The sequence below is a fragment of the Protopterus annectens genome, chromosome 9.part0, assembly GCF_019279795.1.
Source record: "Protopterus annectens isolate FY-2018-M chromosome 9.part0, PAN1.0, whole genome shotgun sequence".
Lineage (NCBI taxonomy): Eukaryota > Metazoa > Chordata > Ceratodontiformes > Protopteridae > Protopterus > Protopterus annectens.
Genome location: NC_056743.1, coordinates 1,132,308,849 through 1,132,328,834, shown reverse-complemented (window position 1 = coordinate 1,132,328,834; position 19,986 = coordinate 1,132,308,849). Strand labels below are relative to the sequence as shown.

The 19,986-nt window shown below is 44.3% G+C and overlaps 1 long non-coding RNA gene across 1 annotated transcript in view; it reads right to left on the bottom strand.

Annotated features, from left to right (window-relative positions):
- Positions 1 to 686: 686 nt before the first annotated feature.
- The window catches only part of LOC122810927, a 21,501-nt gene continuing 2,201 nt past the window's right edge, over positions 687 to 19,986 (bottom strand). The window contains exons 2-3 of the long non-coding RNA XR_006366157.1: positions 9,938 to 9,940; positions 687 to 700 (exon numbers count right to left, since the gene is read on the bottom strand). This is a non-coding gene — a long non-coding RNA (uncharacterized LOC122810927). The remainder of the gene's footprint in view (positions 701 to 9,937; positions 9,941 to 19,986) is intronic.

Here is a 19,986-nt window from a genome sequence, read left to right as displayed (position 1 = left end):
GTAATAACAGGCGAGGCATACAGTACAGGAACCATAGGCGTATGTACAGCAGTACCCACAAAGTAGTACTGACATCTCCTCAGTGGCTATGCACGTGACGAAAGCGCAAAGCGGAAATGTCCCAAAGTGTACCACAGGGCCATAGCCAACAGGACATGCAAAGGTCACATGTACAAACCATGACCGTAGGTATGGCGGCCATAGGGTAGACTCCACACGGTCCGTCGGCAACGTTACACAGCTTCGGGCATGTACGGGGAAAATACGAATGTGCTATCCGGCACCGATCGTGAACACACGGTCCCGTAAATACCGCGGTGTGTTCCACGACCGTATAAGCAAGCGCACAAATAGGAGGCTACCGGTAGCATACAGGCCGCCCCAAGTATAGGACCACATTCACCGTAACTATCAGCGACAAAATGCCAATGGATAGTAGGCACGGACGAACATCCGCAGATATATAACCGATGTGAAGGAGGAATACGTGCAGGAAGCACACATGCAGGCGATACCGACAGCAGACGACATCAACAAAACAAACATTTCCGGAACAACAGACAGGTAACCCGCAGCTCCCCAAGCAGGGATGGAGCACACACACAAGCATATCTGGTATGTATAAATGCAAGACTCACAGCCCGTACCCGTCACCCACATCCGCAGATATACCCCATTGCACATATCAAAGGGATAACAGCTAAAAACCGTAGCAAACACATACAGGCAGTGAATGACAGCGGCATACCCACAACAAGCTCCTGGGAAACACTAGCAGCGGCTGATGCATCCTTGCAGCCGCTATGTACAGGAAAATAACAGCTATGTAACACATCTGAATGCACAACGCCATCGACAGACGCCAGGACACGGGGACCCACATGTCGAACACAATACCATACTCAACACACAATCCACGGCTAACACCACAGCAAATGTGCCCGACACCACATAGCGGATGCAGTCACACAAACATGATACAATACATACCATCCTCACGAAGGTATTGCAAATAACCAACGGCCACACGAGGAAAGAACCATGGCCTAGTGCCGACGTGTAACGAACGAAAGGAAGGGGGATCACCGCTGATATGCGCATAAGTACACACCGAGGAACAGCTATTGGCCTGATTAACACATGCCTCAGGTGACAATGAATATAAGGAAGACTCCCTGGATATTCAAACCGTATGTTCATACCGAACTAACACGAATAGAGAAGGAGAAACAAGGGAATAGAGACGAACTCAGAACAAAAGGCCGGAAAGGTATGTCGAACCCACGACATGTACTGGTGTGTAACGCACGATACGTATGACGAATCTGTACAGTATGTGAACGGTGTGTGTAGGTAAAGATACCTGTCCATCAGGCAGAGAGAGGTTGGATATGTAATGCTAAACGCGCAGCATACCAACTGTGGACAAGCGTACAGCAGTGGGACAACATGTACACACCGGGATAACCCCATGTTCGCTTGCCACCTTTTCAAATGGCCAAAGTGGGAAATCGGGACACAGAGCAGATGTTGCAGATGGACACATACCCATGGTCAGTACAAAGGTTAGAACTCTACTCTTTCGCATGAAGAAAAGTGTAGCCTTGTAGCAGGTAAGTTCCTTATTGTGTGCCTTGTAACATTTAGGCATGTACATACATACATAAGTATGTTATGCAACTCTTACATAAGAATGGGATATAGTGATGTCCTACAATCTCAGGACATTTGCCATCTGTAATATATTTGTCAGGACACAACTGCCAGGAGGGACTGTCCCTTGCAAAGTGGCACAGGTGGTAACCCTACCCCAGGTCTGCCATAGGCGTTGCACACACCGAACCATGCCACCACCCATACCGATCCTGGCAGTGGATATCCAACAATGAAGTGCCACAGCAGGGGATAGGACATGTATATATAGTGTCACAGCACACATGTGCATGGGCATATACCATCGATGTCATACGGAATGTGCGCACGACGTGCACGTATCCCACGCAGTAGGGCGACTATGTCAATTATGTGTAATGCAAAGCTGTCATGATGGATATGTTCACAAATCATAGACAGTATCACAGGCATAGCATGCATGATGGAGCGATGGCCTAATGTTATGTACATACACAAGATATGTATGGCCTGCACATATGGGACAATGTAGTAGCAGAATAGGTAAAATGGAGGAACAGCAAGTGACCATGTCCAAACGCGTTCCATAGCAGGAGCTAAGTGTGCCACTATGAAGTTCAGCAGGGCCGTGTGTAAACACATGTGCAATGTACACAGTACTGACACCCCCCCCATGGTAGTGTCCACTGAACGGCAGAACTGGATGTCAACTGTCATGTCTATACATGTCCGCTGTGGTGGTACCATGGGTCTGTGTCACCCTACCAGCAAGGCAGCTATCACATGACTAGTGACACAGTGTGCCCCTGTGGGATGTGCACAGGACCTATGTCCCACAGCATGGTGTGTGTCCAGTCTGTGGATGTCACACAGACGCCCGGGCTGAGCAATGTGGCATGTGTGCACACATGCAGGACTGCTCCTCCCCCCCTGCCCAATGCAAACACCATGTAGGAGTACTACATGCATCAGTACTGCGGAGAACATGGCCCATGGCAGAGTACATTACACCCCTGTGTTAGTGGCATGCAGGTGAGCACAGATGTGTTACATGACTGTCATTTGCATATGTAAACTGTCTGAGCCGGGTAGAGAGCACAGCATGACTATACTGAGACATGTAACGTTGTATCCATTGTGTAAGGTACACCACACATGTGTTATTGTAACACTGCCCGCGTACATGTGTGTATGGCACTGGTACAAGGGCACCCAAGGTATCAGCCAGACATACGGTCCAGAAATGTGTGGTCCTGCACATGTGTACCCACGCCATGGTGTAATATGGCAACCACAGCACCATGTGGGCCATGTGTGTGTACATCAACCATGTACAACGTGATATGCCTGTATAGGGACAGTATCCATGTGATACACACCGCATGACTGTCAGTATGCAAAGGTGATGTGTATGCACTATGTGTGATGTAACTGATGCAATGATATCTACATGATATATCTGCCACACTGACACCTGTATGGGTGTCAGCAACATGAGTAGGATGAGCTAGAATGCTGCCAGGTATGTAGAAGTGGTATATGTAGGCATGTACAGTACTGTGTGACAGCAGGTAGTGTACGTATGCAAATACTGAGCATGAGGGGCCACATGTCTGAGGACTGTGCAATGCCACACGTCCCTGACTTGTTGTAGTTAGCATGATATGCCTGCACCACTGTGTAAACTGAACAGAGGGCACAGGGCGAAACATCCGATACAGGGCACGGCGATGTGATGCTGGATGTGTACACTGTCAATAGCATAAGTGGAATGGTGCTGAAGGGCAAAGAGCGGATCATGTCTGATGTGATACCCTCTGTACCACCCCAACCACCCATGCAATAATATGACAGGTGGCCAGCATGGGATGTGGTGTGCTGTGGCGCACAGAAGCCCAACAAGGGTGCCAGGAAAGGCATGCAGGTAGTCAATGAGTGTGTGAAGCATGTATGTCAAGATGTGGCCCAGTGCCATACTGAATGGCCCAGTCATGGGTGTAGAGATGCAGCCCATACGTGCAATGCAGTACTATCCATGTGTAGTGTGATAGATGTGGTAGTGTGATGGTCAGGGTGCACAACGTACATGAATGGGCTAGCAGTCACTGACGTGTGCTGCTGCAGAGACATGTAACAGCCAGGGTGGCGGGATACAACAACTACCGCGGTTGGAGGTGACATTGGGACTGTGTTCCCAGACATAACATGTGCATGGCAGTACTATGTATGTGTCCACAGGGTTAATACAATGTCCAGCCAAGGATTGGAACCCTGTAGTGAGTGAGAGTGTGTATTGTTGGTAGGTACCCCATTGGCAGGCACGATGCCAGCAACATCTGTGTCGTCAATGCCTGCATGACCGTGGTATGCTGCATTGAATGTGGATGTAGTCAAACAGCAGAGACATACCACCACACTGCGTGAGGGCCCACACTGCAATGTCTGGCAGTCATGTGTAGGTAGCTAGCTGTGGAGTATGTCATGCACCAGCAGGACACACCATGACTGTCAAGTGACACACAACACACAGGTGAACTACCGCGGCAACAGCCTGCACATGTGCCCATACAGCACGTGTGCATGGAACAGGAATACCACTGTGGCGTCTGTGAAAAGGCCAGTACCACCATGTCTCAGTGTGGAATAGCATGGTCCCTACCAGTGTGTAAATGTAGCAGAAGTGCACTGTGATCACTGTTGGCATAGGCACGACTGTCCATCGTGGGTGCCATGCCATCAACTACCTCTGTCAGTGGATGTCAGGCTGTGGTGTGTATGTACCATGCATGCTGCTATGGTTGTGTGTTTAGGGTGTGGCTAGCAGGGATGGTAAGCATGGATGTTCAGCAAACAGAGGGGTGTGGAGTGTAGGCCTAGCACTCAGACACATGGAGGTTTCGTGCATGCTGAGGGTAGTGGTATGGTATGGGTCATGTAATGTGTCACCCAGCTATGCACTGCATGGCCAAGCATGTGTGGGTACATGGGAGTCCATACTAGGGAAGGGCGTGTTGCTGGCAATACATAGCAGTAGCAACTGTCCTAGGTGCAATGTACAGTATGCCAACCCGACTGGCATGTAACCTGTGGTGTACAGTGTATTCACTGTTGCGTGTCACAATGTGCGTAGCGGCCACAAACATGGGTATCTGAACATGGACTACCTATGATGCAATGTGTCATGGGAAAATACAGTATGTGTGTAAATCATGGTGTGGTGTGGGAACCACCCACCCGTGTGTGTTGCAGTCCAGGTATGTGCCTGGGAGGTATGATCTGTGTACAATCTGGACTGGCAGGTGTGCCGTGTAGGGCATGGAGGCAGGTCCCAGGCACTGCAGATAAATGACATGTGTGCTGTACTGTGTGTGCAGTGCTAGTGTACAGCACAGTGGAGGGTGTAAGCATTGTCACACATCACTGCATGCTGTGCCTACCTGTGACAGCCCTGCCGGAGACAGACATGTGACACCGCTGCACAGGCAGCATAGCATGTGAAGATGTACATGTGGGCTGCACACCTTAGGCAGATGTCCACGTCATGTGTGCCACGGTAGTGTGGTTGAACATGACTATCAGACTGGACAAACAGCACATGCCTGCATAACAACAGTATGACCATAGTCAACAGTCCCAGTGACAGAGTAGGCCAATGTAGACTATCCCTGCATGCAGACCACTGGCTACTGGACACCTGGCTAGACACACACCTGGACGGTTAATTCACCATTGAGCCATCACATGTCCAAGTCCATGTGGGACTTACAATGTCAGCCCAGGGTGGACACAATAGCAGGTGGCAAGGCAGACTCGGTGTACCAGGTGATGTGTCATGTGTGCATATGTCGACAAGCACAGCCGTTCACATGTCTGCAACATACTGGTGCACGATGTATACTGTTACATGATGAATGGAACTGCACTGTCACCCACTACAGGGCCATCTGACAGGTGTGGTGTGACTGGTGTAACCCATGTTTGCACAGGATACACACTGCTGTTGTAGGCAGCCATGCTGGTGGCCACCAGTGATATATGCAGTGGTCATACAGACATACCGTACACAGTGTTCATGCAGGAATGTCAATTGTCGGACGATGTGCTGCTATGTGAATGTGGGTGTTTGTTGTGAATGTCACACATCCAGAAGACACCATCTGGTGCAGTCATGGTTGTCAACACCGCTACACACAGCCACAGCAGTCAGAACCCAGTCCTGACAATGTGTGTCAGTCACCCTCCTACTGTGTGACATATGTGCACATGGCGGAACACCTCGCACTGTCATCTAAGCTGGCTACATGATGGCTGGAATGTGCTGTAGAAATGTACAATGCTGGTAGCCCAATGAAGTACCTGGAATCAGACACAGTACACTATGTCAGCCATGTAAACCATGCACAACAATGACACGCCAACAGACACAAACAAAGCATTGACAGATGGAACATGTGCTCATGACAACCCCACTGAGGTATGTTGCACATATAGATGTACAATTGTCATCTATGGCCATAGCATGGATGCAGACACACATACTCCACAGGTAGTACCATGTGTATATGTCACAGTAGATGTACACAGACATGTCCTGCATAGCCGTCATGTAGGGTAGCTGTGGTATGTCACTGGACATGCCCATACAAATTACCATGTCCCACAGGAGATGTGTTAGGTGTGTACCACATGTGACATGCTGACAACAATCTGTGATGTGTATGGCTGCTGGTGTACCTGTGTGACAATGTCTGTGATGGGTGCAAAGGCACATAGTATCGTGCACACAAGGCCCACATAGGGGCATGGCCTGTAGACACAGTACAAGGAGTGTGGGATGATAGCAACCCACAGGTGGAGATGGACGGGCGGCCCACAACCACATGTGTGTGTACGGTGTTCACGTCCATGACACATGAGCATCTGAGAGGCTAGCGTCACAGCTGTACAGGGTCGCATGCATATATGTTCAGCAACATCCCTGTATGTCCCACCACTGGCCCGTGGACCGATGGACACCAACCAAATGTCAGACGCCTACCGTAGAACAGGCCTACCATGTAGACATGTGCACAGTAGGTCTGCGCCACCTGCAGTCAAACACGTTAGGTGCCAAACCACACCAATAGTCCAGGCAATGACACAGATGGGCGTGCATGCCTCTGTGTATGTATGTCTGTGAATGGCTCCGGCATAGCAATATAGCTGTGTCACCGTTGTGAACAACAATATGAATGGGTTGTATGTGTGAGGGGTGCATCATATGTGTATGGTCAGATCGACGATACCATCAGTGGGCCTGCTATGTGAACATCCCTGTCCCCATACATGGATACCTCTGCTGAGGCCAACACCACATTCACACAGGGAGGGATGGCGGTGTGCAGCAGCAGACATGTGTGTGGTAGCAGGCACTGGATGTACACATATGTGTTACCCACATCAGTTCAGGCAGCCATCCATGTGCATGGGATAGCGGTGTGTGTACACATACAGCACTGTGTCGATCAACATCCCAGCACATAGCACCTGCCAGGGCTACAGTGTATGCATGGATGTGTGATACCTGCATGCACCACACACCCTCAACAAGCAGCGCAGCATACCGCTGGAGGACAGTGTCCACACCATGGTGATAAACATGTTGAATGTCCATATTCACACAGCTATGACATATGCAATGGACAGCCACCCTGCCAATACCGTCAGCCCCGGGTGGGTCACACCCAGTGCCATGTATGTGGCATACCCTGCCATATCATGCAGAGCTGACCAGCAAGGCTGCATGAGCTATCACAGTCCCACATGGTGCAATGGACAAAAGGCACTCTCACTATCAACCATACAGTAGTAATGTGGCGATGCACCCTGTCATGTTACAGGTGCTGTGTGATGATGCACAATGTGTGTGTGTACATGCTATGCATGGCCTTTCCTGCTAATGTGTCATGGTTACACATTGTCTATGTCACATATGCAACACAGGTGAGCTGTGGAAGTTGTCCAACACCGGTACAGTGCTGTGTGGAAGTACATGGCACAACACATGCGTGTGCAGGTGTCCATGTGTGTGTGTACAGTGCCGCTGCTGACGTTCACAATGGACACAGACGTGATGTGTACTGACATATACACAGCGTCCAGGTGAACAGTAGCACACACGTCACATGGGGACTTATGCCAACTGATATGGACATAGGTGCAGCCAGGTACACATGTCCATGGCAGGCTAACATCTACATGGTGCATGCACAGTGTGATGGGGTGGCACACAGATATGATGTGACACCCAGTGCTCAATGGTGTGAAGCCACAACATCGGCTGTGTCACCGCCACGATGCCCTTCACAGATCACTGTGCAGATGTCGTACATGTCATAGCAATGTATTTCCAACAGTATGCCAGCACAGCAGTGTGAATGTGACCTGCCACCATCATTATGTCTTCCAGATAATGCCACCTTCCCCGGCTCCCACATTTAGCCGACAGAGGAGGAGGTCATCATACCATACCTCCAGAGTAACTACAACGCCCTGTTTAGCCATGTGCCACAGCAGGCACAGGAACGGCAGGAGATGTGGGAGGAGATGCAGGAGGGTGAACAGGGGCGAAACAACCGCAGCTACCAACAAATCCCCAGGCACCGCACAGACCTGATCCGGCATGCAAGACACCGTGCCGCTGCAATCGCCAGGCAACAACGTGGGACAGGTGGTGGGCCACCAGCACAGTCCGCACTCACAGCTACGCAGGAGCTGCTGGCCAGTCTGGGGACACCCACGGAACAACACGCAGAACACTGCGTCCATCGTGGAGGTGGGTGTCTCCGTTATGAGCCTGGAGCCGCATGGTAAGTCAGTGTTGCATGTTTGTATGATAGGCGACGGGTGTGGGTGTCATAGTACACATGATATAGCACTACATGCCAGGTATATGGCCACACAAGACGCAAACCATTGTATGCTATGTTGTGTTAGCAGACATGTGCATGGCACATGCTACCACACACATGCATGATGACATGCACAGTGCTGACCGTGTGGAGATAGTAATGGATAATGTATATATCAGCCTCTGCAGATGTGCTGTCCTCAGACTTGTGTAGAACTGTACTGCTGGATCCTCTCAAAGGGAAACCTAAGAAGTTTTAGTTATCACTGTCTGGTATTTTTATCAAAAGACAGATGCATGCCAGGAATAATCAGAGGCTTAAAAGACCCTGTTAGTGCAGGATGGCATCTGTTGCTGACCTGATGTCACAGACAGAAATGCAGTAGACTATATGTGACTACACTCTGCATAGATGCTCATCAGTACTGACTTGCAATGCCATGTCACACGACTCACCAGGTGCATCCTCGACTGATACCCAGACAGTCATCATTTGTGCTCCAGGTGTTTAAAGTTGAGGCCCTGTTGTTTCTGAGTAACAGTAAAACAGATAGAATATGTGTACTCTAGGATGAAACTACGTCTACATGATTTTCATTTGCCACTAATTACCTTGGAAACCCCCACCAGACACTTGGGCACTCCTGACCAGTTTAACTCCCATGTTGATCAGTGTGTATATTGAGGACTATCCATCAATACTGTACTAAGGTTATCAGGTGCCTCTGCAGTTCCTCAAACTATCCCCACACACTTTAGGACAAAAAAATGCTATAGCTTTTATACACCGAAGCACTTCTTCAAGTTGAATATCAACATTCATTTATGAAGCCAATTTCATAGATTCATAGATTGTTACTAGCCTAATGACCTAGGGTGCCTTTCTAAGCCTAGCCCAGTCTTCCTGAAAGAATAATTATGTCTTGTATCCGAATAGGACATTAAAGCCAAACATTTGTAAACTACATCTATCCATAAGGGACATGGGTGGCAGGCCTGGTGTAACTTTCCTATTCCCTACACACTGGTCAAAGATGCACTTAAACTGGTTAATAGAATAACTTACCTTCACATGGATGGGAAGCCTGCTCCATATGAGGGGCAGTCTCTGGGACAAATATCTGTCTTTCTAGCATGTTCTGTTTAACTCATTACAGCTGAGTGACGTCTCCAGGAATTTCTGCAGTTGCACCCTACTGCTCTTCTTGGCGTCAAATATTGCCTGTTCATATTTGCATTAATAATTCCAAAACCATGTTACATACAAGGTATCGGAAAATTTTATCTTGAAGCATACATGATAGCAAACACAATTGTATTGATATATGACCTCTGTCAATGGGTATTTGTTAAAAATGTAAGGTAATACATTTATTTTTAAATGCTGAAGCCACGCCCACTAGGAGTTAAAGGTACACACTCAAAAGAGCTCTACTGGAGGGAATGAGTCACAGACAAAATTCAGGTCCCTAGACATTATATTTCTGATACTCTTTGACTTATGAATATGGAGGAAATTCTTAAGTGTAGGGTTTGTGGATGCCTTGTAAGCCAGGCATAGAGCACCCCTCAGCAATCTATAGGAGACTGAGCAGAGGGAAAGAACTTTAAAGTGCTCTCCAGAAAGCAGGTTTCTTACACTTTGTAAGGAACCTCTGAGGTCATTGTAGTTTCCGCATATGCCTGGTCAGGTACATACCAAAGGGAACATTGTACTCTATAATTCATCTGATACGGGTTGAGTACAGTGAGATAATTACCTCTTTTGACCTAGATGCCATGCCCTTACTGATAAGTTGCACAACATAAAAGAATTTCCTCACTACTGTGTTGTCATGGTGGCCTACATGCGTACCCAGATCCCTGATCACTGGTCACTTCTGAGAGGCATATTATCAACACAATAATACAATTATTATCATAGTATTATTTTTTCATGAGACTCATAAAGCAATGATGTTACTTCACTCCCACACCATTGACACCTGCCTGTTGTGCCTGGGGAAGCAACCCCCTTTGTACCATGCCAGTTATGGCTCTGTTGTCTTTCTTAGACAGCACCTATTAACTTACTGTCTCACCATCCCTGTGGTAGCATCTTCATTATACAGTTGCTTAATTTTTACAACACTGTACAAGAGTGTATTACATGTGGCCATGCCCACATGCCACTGTGTTACATGTGGACATGTGATCCACTTACATTAGTCCTTTCAGCAGTGCCTACAGCACAGTCTTTGCCCATCAAACTGCGGGACCAGCATATACTGCTATCTGGGTATGAATCAAATCCACTCTGTGCTCCCCTGGATCCCAAGCCACTATATATAAATATCAGCTGTTAGGTTATGCCCATTTCCTATGGTCTGAATAGCCACTCCCCCTACAGGACTGTTCTGCCTCACCCCTGAAGGCCTTTCTGTTTGGACACAGCTCCCAGCATTGCAACATTTCCTGCCTGTTCCTTGTGCCCTAACTGTGTTGGGGTAGAGCTAGCCATAAATACGTACATAGATATCAATATAGATGTAAGTAAAATCTATTTTTTTCTTTCTATGCATCTACTGAACTGTCACAAATGCAGGTAGATGGAACTGCTGTTTTAATGTATCTCCAATGATAGTGCTTGAAGAGTACAGAATCACTCCATGCTTCAGTGGCAGCATTAGAGTATGAATCAAAGTACCTGGGACTGAGCTGGAAACCATTGCGTTCTGGTCTTTGTTGCATTAAAGGAGTATTCAGACCTGCTGGGTACATGACGATACTCAAAGGCTTAAGTATTTGTACTGAACAGCTGTTGTCAAAATGTAATTTAAAATTTTAATTTTGTTGCATGAGTACATCTGTCAATAGCCACACATGATGTAGAGGTGTCATGTGAAATGGATATATGTACTTTAACCATGAAAGTGACACTGAATATTATTTCTTTGTAGAAAAATAGAATATTTTATATAAAAGTACTCTAGCCGTCAGAGAACATGAGAATGAGTAAGGCTAAATGAAGTTCATCCTGAATATGTAGATCTGAAACTTTCAGTCAGTACGGTGATTATCTATGGCTCTGCCAAACTGATTTAGCCTGGAAAGCTCTTCTAGGTTCTTTTACATATGACTTTACCTTGTTACCAAAAGACAAAGACTGTAACATAATTTAAAAAAAAATAAATAAAAATACTATTGCTACTATCCCACTGTAGGTGCTAACTACTACAGCAATAACCAATGATATGGTTGTGCTATATTGAAGATTTAACTATGGCTGGCATGGTTTAATCATGAGGGCTTAATCACGAGGGCTTAATCACGAGGAAATAAAAAATAGCTATGGGTAAATCTTCAACATACCATGCCACTGAGTTGGTTATTGCCATTATACAATGACATTATTTAAGAATAAAATTACTTTTCTTAAATAAGGTATTTGTATGATGGCTCTGCAGTGTTCTTCCACTTTCCTCAAATATCCTGCTGCTTTTTTTGATGTACTGCGCATGCATGTGGGACTTTCATTCCCCGCTTCCACAGTACATCAGTGCTGTGTGGTGGGTGCTGTGTATAAGAAGCAATGGAGAAAGGAAGATCTCTGTTGCCTTCTTTTTTTTTTTAATTAAAAAAGATGCCAGGGCAATGTGAAGGTGTGGGAGAGACGGGACACAGAAAATAAAAGCATAATGTATGTTTCTCTAATAAAAGGATAATCAGATATGTTTCTCTAGTTTTGCATAATGTACCCGATTATTCTTTTTTATTTTTTCTGTCCCATCTCTCTCATTGGTTTCGTGCCCAGTTTTGTAAGTTTATTTATTTTTTGTTGTTGTTTAAGTGAAAGAAAAGTGACATTTTTAAGGCATATATGAATGGAACAAAGTCTGGGTGACCGGACCTTTTCCCATTATTATATGCTCGAATTTACAACTGGTGTGCTGATTGGGCTGACCAATCAGCATGATACTGTTTGAATATTAATAGACAGGTATTGTGTAATTGCATCGTTACCATTGTTACTATTGCTGATAATAATTTATATATATACACACACACACACACACACACACACACACACACACACACACACACACACACACACACACACACACACACACACATTATTACAACAGGAAAACATTTGCAACAGCATTTTGGTAGCTTCACATTCCAAAAACAGCATGCATTATAGTAGCAAACAGCAACACATCACGTTCATACTAGAGTATCGGTAATCCAGTAAGAACAAACATTAAACAAAATTCAAGAATTGAGAGTTTAGAATTATTGTACTGCCCTGGTTATAAGTAGAAAAGGAGAAGAAAGAGAGAAAGAGATGAGTGAATCTGTGCACAGAAATGCCTCAGAAATATAAATATCAACGTATAGTAGGCAATGGCAGAATGTATATAGCAGACAATAGTGTGTCAAACATAAGAATGGAAGTACAGCTAGCTCTACCAGTATCATGTGTCAGTACCTTAACTAGTGCCCCACCCGCCTCAGCTCTTCAACTAAAGAGCAGAAAAATGTTTTTCTTTTAAACAGTTACAAATGTAGCAAGCAGGTGGGACAGTTTATATCCTGCAGAGAGAGCTACAGCACTCAGGTTTAAAATAAAAAAAAAAAGATTTCTTTCTTACTTTAAACTGTAGCAAACTGCTTCCTACAGTTTATGCCACCCATGGAGTGCTACAGTGATCAGGTTTGGCCACAAATGCAATATCAGCTTTTAAGAGCTGGTGTGCATTAAAAAACAGTCAGGGTCAGCCAATCACACCCCCTAACAATTTGGAGCTGGGCAGTTGTGCTTTTTGCCTTACCTTAGCTAAGCTGCTGGATAGAACAAAAGGTAGAAGCAATAAAAAGAAGGGTAAAGACAATCGCAAGCAGAGAGAATAAAGGGGGATATTAAATAAGATAATGCCAGTTATCTGCAATAACATAAATAGGAGAGAGAAATCTGGGAGGAATGCAATCAACAGAACAATTGTGTCTTCAGTGAAAGCAAACAGGTAGAAAACAAAGTTCAGTGCTTAAAAAAACAGACAGACAAAATATGGAAGTAGATGAGAAAGTTAGAATCATGAAAGACAAGAAAGTAAGATATTTAGAGAGTTGATCAAATAGGAGAGAGAGAAAGTTATAGAAGTTACACAGATAAAGGAGTGAAGGAAAATCCTTTCTGCATGGAATGAAGTTCACAGTACTAAAACTAAACCATAGGATTGAGCCTTATATAGACATCAGGATGGATAATTCTTGTCCTTGAGTTTGCAGAGTCTATGCTCCTGCAAAATGTTTATTGAGGGAAGAGGTTCACAAGTACTGTTTTGGTCAGCCCTGCAGCAGTAGGATACATAACAAAGCTTACTGAATGTTATAATAAGACACAGAAACTGATGTTAAGAATGGTTACTGATACGGCTGGGAAAGTGTCACTTCCTTTTGTCTTATCTTATAGTTGCTATCAAGAAAGCTTCCTAGTCCTCTACTGGCTTTTGTTAACTTGTACTGCTATATAGAAAACAACGTAAAGGAATTCTTGAAGTAGCTAAAGCAGACTTACAAGTAGAATCTACCCTCTTTACTAGTATTATTGCCCATGTTTCAGAGTTAAAAGAAAAAATGGCTAATGTATTATCGATCATTAGAAGACACATAGAACAAGTTCAGCTGGCCCACCAGTACAGTTACAGCAGAAATACTAATCTTAAACATTTTCAACCAGGAGACAAAGCAGTATTTTTAGTTTCTATGGCTAAGTATAAATTCTCGGTTTGTGGCATGAGCCATATGATGTACTCAAGAAAATAAGCAATGTAACATATAGGACAATATGGCTGGGGATATAAATATGAGTAAATGTATCTCATTAATGTGTAAAGCTCTGAAAAAAGCAGGAAGTTCTTATGGTTGAGAACAAAATGGAGGTTTAGAGTTCAGAACCTGAAGTGCATATAGACAAAGCACTAATTCATTAGATGAGGGAGTATGAGAATTTGTACAGTGAAAGGAAAATGTGTTTTCTATTTTATCAGTCAAAGCTAACCCAATGCAATATGACATTAATACTGTTTCTAAAATAAACAAACAAACAAAAGATGTGGTTTCTATTTTATCAGACAAAGCTGACCCATTGCAATATGATATTATTGCCATCAAAAAAAAAAAAAAACTTAAGCTCATTGAACCAGTGATATCTCCATGTGTTTCTCTAGGAGCATCTTAGACAAAACTATAGCCATCTAGTTTTGCCTGTTCTTATTTACTATAATAATTAATATTAACAATTCCAAAAGGATGCTTTATACAGTTTACTAAAATAGTTCATCTTAAAGCTAATATGATGAGAAACAAAACTGCACTGATAATTGGCCTCTGTCTTATACAACTTAGTAGAGATTAAATGTTCATATACTATATGTATTCATATTGTCGTCATTTTCATACTACTCAGAATATTTCAACAACCGTACAACACAGACAAACATCTAATTTCTCATTTGACAGCTCAAAGCTGGATGAAATTCTGCTGACAGTATGTGTGCAGCTTACGTCCTTATTAAGCTACTGTAAGATGTTTACAAAACATTACAAAAATGAATATTTACTTGTTACTGTGACTTAAACAGTCATGTTTATGACCTACAATTTAATGAATACAACCAATGTAAAGATTAGTATGAAGTGAACAGTTTGATATTTATGCTAATTTAGTATTAGTAGCTAGGCTGGGCCAAAATGGGAAACTGCACCTGGCACAAAGTGTTGGGGGCACGATCAGCCAATCCCAATCTTTCTTTAATGCAATAGCTGCTTTGAAAAGCCAGTATTGTATTTGCATTCAAACCTGAGTGCTGTAGTGCTTCATATGTGGTCTAAACTGGAGCAGTTTCCTACAGTTTAAAAGTAAAAAAGAAGTAAAATAAAGTAAAAATGCATCTTGTTTTAACCAAAATATAAGTGTTGAAGCTTTCTGTGCAGGCAGGGTGTAAGCTATAACAACTGTTTGCTAAATTTGTAGCAAGCAGTTTGCTACAGTTTAAAAAGAATGATTTTTTTAAACTAAAACATGAGTGCCATAGCACTCCATGTAGGTAGGGTATAAACTGTAGCACCTGCTTGCTACATTTGTAGTAAGAAGTTTCTGAGTAACAATAAAACAGATAAAATATGTGTACTCTTGGATAAAACTACAATGTCTACATGATTTTCATTTGCCACTACTTACGTTGGGAACCCCCACCAGACACTTGGGCACTCCTGACCAGTTTAACTCCCATGTTGATCAGTGTATATATTAAGGACTATCCATCAATACTATACTAAGGTTATCTGGTGCCTCGGCAGTTCCTCAAACTATCCCCTCACACTTTAGGACAAAAAGATGCTATAGCTTTTATACACCAAAGGACTTCTTCAAGTTGAATATCAGCATTCATTTATGAAGCCAATTTCATAGATTCATATATTCATAGTTGTTACTAGCCTAATGACCTAGGGTGCCTTTCTAAGCCTAGCCCAGTTTTCCTGAAAGAATAATTATGTCTTGTATCCAAATAGGACATTAAAGCCAAACGTTTGTAAACTACATCTATCCATAAGGGACATGGGTGGCAGGCCTGGTGTAAATTTCCTATTCCCCACCCACTGGTCAAGGATGCACTTAAACTGGTTAATAGAATAACTTACCTTCACATGGATGAGAAGCCTGTTCCATATGAGGGGCAGTCTCTGGGACAAATATATGTCTTTCTAGCATGTTCTGTTTAAGTCAGACAAAATTCAGGTCCCTGGACATTATATTTCTGATATCTTTGACTTATGAATATGGAGGAAATTCTTAAGTGTAGGGCTTGTGGATGCTTTGTAAGCCAGGTACAGAGCACCCCTCAGCAATCTATAGGAGACTTAGCAGAGGGAAAGAACTTTAAGATGCTCTCCAGAAAGCAGGTTTCTTACACTTTGTAAGGAACCTCTGAAGTCATTGGAGTTGCTGCATATGCCTGGTCAGGTACATACCAAAGGGAGCATTGCACTCCATAATTCATCTGATAAGGGTTGAGTACAGTGAGATAATGACCTCTTTTGACCTAGATGCCATGCCCTTACTGATAAGTTGCACAACATAAAAGAATTTCCTCACTACTGTGTTGTTATGGTGGCCTACATGCGTACCCAGATCCCTGATCACTGGGTCACTTCTGAGGGGCATGTTATCAACACAATAATATAATTATTATCATAGTATTATTTTTTCATGAGATTTCATAGAGCAATGATATTACTTCACTCCCACACCATCGACACCTGCCTGTTGTGCCTGGGGAAGCAACCCCTTTTGTACCACCCTAGTTATGGCTCTGTTGTCTTTCTTAGACAGCACCTATTAACTTACTGTCTCACCAGCCCTGTGGTAGCATCTTCATTATACAGTTGCTTAATTTTTACAACACTGTACAAGAGTGCATTACATGTGGACATGCCCACATGCCACTGTGTTACATGTGGACATGTGATCCACTTACATTAGTCCTTTTAGCAGTGCCTACATCACAGTCTTTGCCCATAAAACTGCAGGCCCAGCAAATACTGCCATCTGGGTATGAATCAAATCCACTCTGTGCTCCCCTGGATCCCAAGCCACTACATATAAATATCAGCTGTTAGGTTATGCCCATTTCTTATGGTCTGAATAGCCACTCCCCCTACAGGACTGTTCTGTCTCGTCCCTGAAGGCCTTTCTGTTTGGACACAGCTCCCAGCATTGCAACATTTCCTGCCTGTTCCTTGTGCCCTAACTGTGTTGGGGTAGAGCTAGCCATAAATACGTACATAGATATCAATATAAATATAAGTAAAATCTATTTTTTTCTTTCTATGCATCTATTGAACTGTCACAAATTCAGGTAGATGGAACTGCTGTTTAATGTATTCTCTAATGATAGTGCTTGAAGAGTACAGAATCACCCCATGCTTCAGTGGCGGCATTAGAGTATGAATCAAAGTACCTGGGACTGAGCTGGAAACCATAGCATTCTGGTCTTTGTTGTATTAAAGGAGTATTCAGACCTGCTGAGTACATGACGATACTCAAAGGTTTAAGTAGTTGTACTGAACAGCTGTTGTCAAAATGTAATTTAAAATTTTAATTTTGTTGCATGAGTACATCTGTCAATAGCCACACATGATGTAGAGGTGTCATAGGTTCATAGGTTCATAGGTTTATACTAGGCTATCTGCCCTAAGGCATTTATAAGCCTAGCCCAAATTATTGTGGCTTACGCCACCCCTTATATGAAAAAATACTGTGCCCATTAGTTTGTTGTGCCTATGTCCAGCAGTGACCCAGAGATGATTCCCGGGGTAAACCTACGATCTCCCATCCACAGGTCTAGATTTCTCTTGAACAGAGTCAGCGAGGTGCTCTGCCTCACATGGACCGGGATTTTATTCCACAGCATAGGGAGTCTCTGAGTGATAAATCTATCCCTCCAGCACGTCCTATTTATATCCGTGCTAAGGTTTAAGTCGCTTGCTCTAGTGGTTTGGATTTTTTGAGGTGGAGCATGTCCATTAATTCCGGGTTGGACATGGCCTTGTATGTCAGGCACATGTCACCTCTGAGCAGGCGGTATGCGACTGAATAGAGCTGGAGTTTCTTCAATCTGGCAGCATATGACTGATTTTGGAGTCCCTTTATCCTTTTGGTGAGGAACTTTTGGGGTCTCTCCAATTGCTGCAGATGTTGGGTGAGATACATCCCGAATGGGGCATTGTACTCGATCATTGGTCTGATAAGTGAAGAGTACAGGGAACAATGACCTCACTAGATCTGGATGTGAACCCTTCATGATCAGGTGGGCAATGTAGAAGGTCTTTCTAACCACTTTAGCAATGTGAGTGTCAAAAGAAAGGCCACTGTCAACCTGGGTCCCCAGGTCCCTGATAACCTCTTCTGTGCTTAGTGGATTGCCACCTATATGGTAGCTTGGGGTTACCTTGTTTTTCCCGAAGGGTATGACTATACATTTTTTGGCGTTTAACTTCAGGCCATGGCTCTGGCACCAGCTATCTGTTTCCGTGAGTCCCTTCTGAAGGATATCCGTGTCCGATGCACTTTCCACTATGGCGCCCAGTTTGCAGTCATCTGCAAACTTTGTCAGCCAAAGTCCTCCATGTTGGCCTGTACTTCTGAGAAGTAGATGCCAAACAATAGAGACCAAGGACCGAGCCCTGTGGGACACCACTTGTGACCGGCTTGGAGTCTGACACAGCGCCAGCAACTCTAACCCTGTGGGTTCTGTCCTTAAGCCAGTTTGCAACCCATCTTGTGACATATGGGTTTACATTTAAGCTGGTAAGTTTTTCTACAATACCCGAGTGGGGTATTGTGTCGGGGTATTGTGTCGAAAGCCTTTGCAAGGTCAAGGTAGGCTGTATGGACTGCCTTTCCCTCATCAATGGCCTTGGTGACTATTTCGAAGAAGTCCACCAAGTTCAAAAGGCATGATCTTCCCTTGACAAAGCCAAACTGGGTCGGGTCCAATGTCTGCAAGTCCCCTATATCTTTGTTTATGAGCTCCATTATGATCCTCTCCATAGCTTTGCAGACTAGACTTGTTAAGCTTATGGGGCGGTAATTACCAGGGTCCGTAGAGGCGCCACCTTTGTGGAGTGGGACCACAGTTGCCATACGCCACTCCTTGGGCACGTATCCTGTGGTAAGGCTGAGATTAAACAGCTGCCTTATGTGCTGGTTTAATTCCTCATTTAGCTCATGTAGCACACAGCCGGGGACACCATCCGGTCCCATTGATGCTGTGTTTTTAGCTTTAGAGAGAGCAGCTTTCACCTGCGCATTTGAGATGTCCGGGAGGCTACACTCGGCTGGGATAGTTATCTCTCCTTTAGCGGGGGAGAGGGGGGTGCAGTTTGCACTGCACCTGTCTGCCAGTATGTTGGCAATGTCTGTGGGTTCAGTGATTTTGTATCATTTTGGACTAATTCTGAGCATATCTGTGAGTTTCCACCCAGGTTCCTAACATAGCTGAAAAAGGCCTTATGATTGTCCTTTGAATCCATGGCAATTTTTCTCTCAAAATTGGCCTTAGTTGATTTTATGAGTGCTCGTATTTTTTACTAATAATGATCAGGGTGACTTCCTTTTATAGATTTTGTTCTATCATGTAATAGCTTTCTCCTCTTATTGTAAAGTTTGTTAATGGCTGGGGTCCACCAGACTGGACGTTTGCCCTTTGTGGAAAGAGTCTTGGTTTTATTTGGGATTGCCTGATCCATGCAGTCCTGGAGGTGTTCATAGAAGGCATTTGTAAGGGCTTCCGCAGCTTGGGTTGTGGTTTCCTCTGACTCAGGGGCCTTGAAGGATACCACACCAGTCTTGAGTAGTGTGAAGTTTGCTTTAGAGAAGTTCTTCACTATGGTCTTTTTGTTTGGGGTGGGGGCGGGAT